The following is a 6,083-nucleotide window of genomic DNA, read 5'->3' as shown; positions in this document are numbered from 1 at the left end:
AGGGAATTTGCAGTAACCAAAAGTGGAAGCTCAATTGTTGTATTGGCTTCCTCCACTGTTTCCCGCCTCAAAATGATGATGTTTGAGTTCCAAATTGATGACGTTTGAGTCTCTGCCTGCCCTCCTCCCTTCCCTGCTGTAGTTTTAACATTTTTAAAAATAAGATTGTGTTACAGTGTAGTTTCAAAGTAGCACAAGCAACACACACCGCCTCCCCCTCCAGCAAGATTGAACATTCATCCGAACACTCTTTGTCAATTTCATGCAGGGAAATGGAACCTTGATCAATTTCATGTAGTTGTTAATTCATCCAGCAGCTTCCCACAGCTTTTTCTAAGTACAGAAAAAGCTGTCTTTGTGCTACAATGCAGGAACGTCCTAATGTAAGAAGGGAGGAGGGAGAAGTGTGTGGGGGGGAATTGATAGAACAGAATGCTTGATTGAAGTGGCACACTTATAACAAAGATGCAATTTCCCCCAAGCAGTCCTTGAATTTGCATTGCTCCCGAGAAGGCTGGGCGAGGAGGGGAAATGAACCGCACAGCATATGGAAAAGGGGAGTGCTTGGGTAGCGTTCCCACAGGAGAGGGAGGAAGAGAGGGGGAGGGAGGATGGCAATGAGGATGGCATTATTGCACATGCTCTTTTTTTTTTTAAGGGAATCAATGGAGGAGCCAGGAATGTCAACTCTCCTGATCGAAATCTAAAATGCAAGCTGCAAATGGGCTCCTGAATGGCGCCCAAGAAAATTGCCTATGTAGAATGCCAGATGCAAAACTGGGGTCAGCATCCAGAAGTCAATGTGCTGGGAAACGAACTGCGGAAACAGGAGCACCTTAAAGACCGACAAGATTTTCAGGATATTAGCTTGCAAAAGTCAAGGGACTTTTGGTGCTCCTGTTTATATCCCACAAAACTTGTTTGTCTCTAAAGTGCTATTAGACTCAAATACAGCCATTCAGATCTGAAATCAAATAATGGGCTATAATAATAATAATAAAATAATAATAATAATATATTTTTTAAATTGTAACTCATCCATCCTTGGGCAGCTCAAGGCAGCTCAAAACATGTTTTAAAACAATTGTACAGAAATATAAGTTTTAAAACATTTTAAGAACCACTGCCTCTTAATAATTTAAGTCTTTCAGAACTTGGAAAGATTTTATCAGCAGCTGGGTTCTCAGGCAGGGGGACCGGCATCTTTTTGCTGTTATTTCCTGGCCTCAACTGTAAGCCTGGCAGAACGGCTCCATCTTGCAAACCCTCCGGAGTGTCCTGATCTCACCAGGCAGAGCATTCCACAGGGCCTGGGCTAAGAAAGCCCTTGCCCTTCTTGAGGCCAGTTTTACCCCTATAGCCAAGTTTTATCTCTGTAGCCTGATTACGAAGACTAGGGCAGGGCTTCCCAGCGTGGTATTCTTGCATGCTGTGGCACCTGCAAATACCTATCCTGTTGCTCACCAAGTGTTTTTAGAAAGTGAGGGGTTGGGGAGGTGCTTTCCCCCGGTGCAGTTTCTGATTGGCTATGCAGATTAAAAGGAATTTTGCAGCAATTCTTTTTTGGTTGGTGCCACCACCTGCAAGAGCTGTTTGGTGATGGTGCCCACCGCACTGGGTCAGAATTCTACGGGCTCAAAAAAGTCCGGGAGCCCTGGATTTGGCCAGTGATCTCCGGTGTGGTGTCTGCGGGTGCCAGGAGCCTACCAACATCGACTGCCATCCCCTATCCAAGCCACCCTCAGACTGAAATCGAGTTCCAGGAGATCTGAAGCGTCACTGTGAAGTTAATTGTTCTACAGTCACACTACAACAAGCAAAGATTCCTTGTATATGCGTCCCCTTTGAGGTTCTTGCAGTTCACTTCCTTGCTACAGCAGATTTGAACCACAGAGTCATGGAGAGAGTTCCAGCTTTGGGCTGGGAAATACCTGGAGATTTGGGGGATGGACCTTGGGGGGGATTGAGTTTGGGGAATGGGAGGACTTCAGCAAGATGCAATGCTATGGAGTCTAAATTTAGGGAAATGTCTTGGTTGGTTAAGTCATGAAGGTATACTTTTTGCTCTGCTCTCATGGTTCGCTACACTCCAGCAAACCAGGTCCGGTTCCGCACCCACTTTCAATGTGCTTCGGCAGCTGGACTTTCCTGTGCAGAACTGGAAAATCTACTTCTAAAGTGCATTGAAAGTGCATTAGCTATTGTGTGCAGAATAGGCCCAGGTTAGTAACCTGGAGCCTACCTATTCCATTCGCCAAAGCCTTCTTCCAACTTCAGCAGCTCTTCGGCCACAGCAAAAGCAGGTGCTTAACTTCCCCACCCTTCTTCCCCTCCTTCTCCACCCATCAGGGTTCCAGTCTCATGTTTAAAAGATAAACACAGGTCCCGGAGACGGGCAAAGTATCTTCAGGGGAACGCTAATCTCTTCTAGGAAAGCCACAATAGGAAGAAAAAGCCCTGAAAGAACAGAGATCCTAGCAACACCCCGCTGAGTCTACGTCCCTGCGTCTGATTCCAACCGATCGCGGGGCAGCAGGCCAAGGCCCTCATGCTACCTGCACAGAGAATGAGCCAGACTGTACTAGGGATGCCAGCCTCCAGGTGGGAACAGGGGATCCCCCGGAATTACAGCTCATCTCCAGACTACAAAGGTCAGTTCCCCTGCAGAAAATGGCTGCTTTGGAGAGTGGAGTCTGCCTTGTGCCTCACTGAGGTCCTCTCCAGCCTCCATCCCCAAATCTCCAGGGGCTTGCCAACCTCGATGTGGCATCCCTACCCTCCTCATTCCCCGCTGGAGGCTAGGGGGGACCTGACCTGGCAACCAGCATGCTGAATTGGTTAAGAGCGGCAGCCTGTAATCTGGAGAACCGGGTTTGATTCCTCACTCCTCCTCCATATGCAGACAGCTGGGTGACCTTGGGCCAGTCAGTTACAGTTCTCTCAGAGCTCTCTCAGCCTCACCTCCCTCGCAGGGTGTTTGTGGTGGGGAGAGAGGAAGGGTAGGCGATTGTAAGCCACCTCCTTACGGTGGGGAAAAGGCAGGGTATCAAAACAAACTCTTCTTCTATCCTAAAGTAGCTGGTGAATCATGCACGGTAAACAAATTTACAACCATGTTAATGTCTACATAAATTTACAAACAGATCAAATGTCATGGTATACTACATTTGTTACACGTTGATTAAAGGCTGCCCATTCCAAAAGAGTAGTCTTCTGTTTCGCTGTCTCCTACCAATGTTATATTTATCTATACTTCATGTAAACCCCTATTTTTCTCCCCAAAGGCAGATGTTTTAAAATGTGTTTGCTTAAATTATTTTTCAAAATTTATTCTTTAACAATTATGTATCAACACATTTGATTCATTTGTAATCCCACCTTTCTCCCCACTGAGGATTCAAAGCCATTGGTCTCCTTTCCTCCATTTGACCCTTACAACAACCCTGTAAGGTGGATCGGGATGAGTGGGCGTGACAAACTAGTCCAGCTGGCTTCCATGATTAAGTGGGAGTTCAAGCCTGGCTCTTCCAGATCTTAGTCCAGTGCTCTAAGCCAGGGGTAGTCAAACTGCGGCCCTCCAGATGCCCATGGACTACAATTCCCAGGAGCCCCCTGCCAGCGAATGCTGGCAGGGGGCTCCTGGGAATTGTAGTCCATGGACATCTGGAGGGCCGCAGTTTGACTACCCCTGCTCTAAGCACTGTGCCTCATGCAGGGGTGGCCAAACTGTAGGTCTCCAGATGTCCATGAACTACAATTCCCATGAGCCCCTGCCAGTACCGCAGCTCTCCAGATGTCCATGAACTTCAATTCCCATGAGCCCCTGCCAGCCATCAGATTTGTAGTCCATGGGCATCTGGAGAGCCACCCCTGAACAGAGGGCAAGTTGCTAGGTCTCCCTCAGCCCCCAGCAGGTGAGGGCAGGGTAGGATTGTCAGACCCCACTTGGAAAATTCCTGGTGATCTGGGGATTGCGCTGGAAAGGACAAGGACCCCAGTGGGGTAAATGCCAGAGAGTTCCCCCTCCAAACATCCATTTTCTCCAGTGGAGCTGATCTCTGTAGTCCAGATCTAATTATGGAGGATCCTCGGGGCCCACCTGGAGGCTGGCATCTGTACAGCAGCCCATAGAAGCCCCCCCGTGACTCTTCAGCTATCACCGTACTTTAAAATAATCTCCAACTTGATTAATATAGGAATTGCTCTGTATTTCTTTTTCTCTACCGTGACAAGGAACCTTTAAGGAGAGACAGAAAGAGAGAGACAGACAGACAGAGAGACACACAGAGACGTTAATTCCATGATTGTCATTCATACTCACAAAGGTTGAATGCATTCTGTACCCCCACCTTCTCTTTTGTTCTGGTAACGGGCTGTAATTTAAAAACCTGTTCTGCTCTCAGCACGGTTGGAAGCTAATCCAGCTCAGACTTCAGCACATCCTGTTTCCCCTTCTTATGACTGCAACTGGAGACTTTGGGCTTTGCCGCCTTCCAACAATTTATTCTCTCTCCTCCCTTGTTTTGTGTTCTTCTAACCATCCAGCTTTATTAAGAATTCTATAGAATTCCAGTGCTTACCTACTGTCTGGGTTGGTCCTACCAGCAAGTATCCCGTCATCATTCTTTTTGATTTTTGGAATGGTCTATGGACCATGTGTTACCTTCCTTGTCCTCCCGTTTCAATAATATATTAATTAACAGATTCCCACAAATGCACAGAGCTGCCCTATCAATCCCTTGGTCCATCTAATGCAGTCATGTCCACAGACTGGCAATAGCTCTTTAGGAACTCAGGTTAAGATCTGTCATATCACCTTCTGCCAGGTCCTTCAAGTGGAGATTTCAGGGATTGAACCTGGGACCTCTTGAATGCCAAGCCAAGGCTCTGCCACTGAGCCATGTCCCCTTCCACAATCAATCTACTTCTTGTTTCCAAATCCGGCTGCCCTAGAAGGAATCTACAGGGAAAAATGAGGGTACATCAGGGGTAGTTAAACTGCGGCCCTCCAGATGTCCATGGACAGCGTTTGCTGGCAGGGGCTTCTGGGAATTGTAGTCCATGGACATCTGGAGGGCCGCAGTTTGACTACCCCTGCCCTAAATAATGGAAGCAAATAACAGTGCAATCCTGTGCAGAATTAATCTCTACACATGCACTTAATATTTACATAATCAGTCTTTTTCGTTCTGTTCCCATACATAACGCTAGTTCCATTTGGATATAGCTGCTCCCCTCATGGAAGGCAGCCTAACTTAGAAACTCCCATCATTTTGTAATGATCTTTCTCCCAGGAAAGAATCATAGAATTGGATGAGTCCATAGAGGCCATCTAGTCCAAACCCCTGCTTGAAGGCAGGATCCCCTTAAAGCATCCCTGAAAGCCAGCATGATATAGTGTTTAAGAGCAGTAGCCCCTAGTCTGGCAAGACAGCTTGATTCCCCACTCCTCCACATGCAGCCAGCTGGATGACCTTAGGCTAGTCACAGTCCTGTTAGAACTGTTCTCACAGAACAGCTCTGTCAGAGCTCTCTCAGCCTCACCTACCTCACAGAGTGTCTGCTGTGAGGAGAGGAAGAGAAGGCAATTGTAAGCCACTTTGAGACGCCTTCAGGTAGTGAAAAGTGGGGTATAAAAACTCTTTTCCTCCTTCTTCCTCATCCAGCCGCTGCTTGAAGACTGCCAGTAAGGGGGAGTACTGCTGAACTACTGTTACAAAAAGAAAAAAGTGTTTCCTAATATCCAGCTGGTATCTATCTACTCATATTTTAAGCCCATTTTGGCAAGTCCCCTCTTCTGCTGCCAACAGGAACAGCATCCTACCCAGCCGTTCAACTACTTCATCATGTCCCTCTAGGGTAGGGGTGGCCAAACTGTAGCTCTCCAGATGTCAGTGGACTACAATTCCCATGAGCCCCTGCCAGCAAGGGCTCATGGGCATTGTAGTCCGCGGACATCTGGAGAGCCACCATTTGGACACCTCTGCAGCCTGCTGTGTACTCAACTCCCTTACGCCCACCTCCTTTTCCAAGTGAGGCCTCCAGAACTGCTCGCAGCATTCCAGGTGCGGCCTGACCAACGC

The 6,083-nt window shown here is 47.6% G+C and overlaps 1 long non-coding RNA gene across 1 annotated transcript in view; it reads right to left on the bottom strand.

The window, feature by feature from the left end:
- LOC143835148 (uncharacterized) overlaps positions 1-4,402 on the bottom strand; it is a 36,250-nt gene extending 31,848 nt beyond the window's left edge. The window contains exon 1 of the long non-coding RNA XR_013230023.1: positions 4,322-4,402. This is a non-coding gene — a long non-coding RNA (uncharacterized LOC143835148). The remainder of the gene's footprint in view (positions 1-4,321) is intronic.
- Between the last annotated feature and the right edge of the window lie 1,681 nt (positions 4,403-6,083).

Source organism: Paroedura picta, chromosome 4 (assembly GCF_049243985.1).
Source record: "Paroedura picta isolate Pp20150507F chromosome 4, Ppicta_v3.0, whole genome shotgun sequence".
Taxonomy (NCBI): Eukaryota; Metazoa; Chordata; class Lepidosauria; order Squamata; family Gekkonidae; genus Paroedura; species Paroedura picta.
This window is presented reverse-complemented; position numbering and strand designations above follow the sequence as displayed.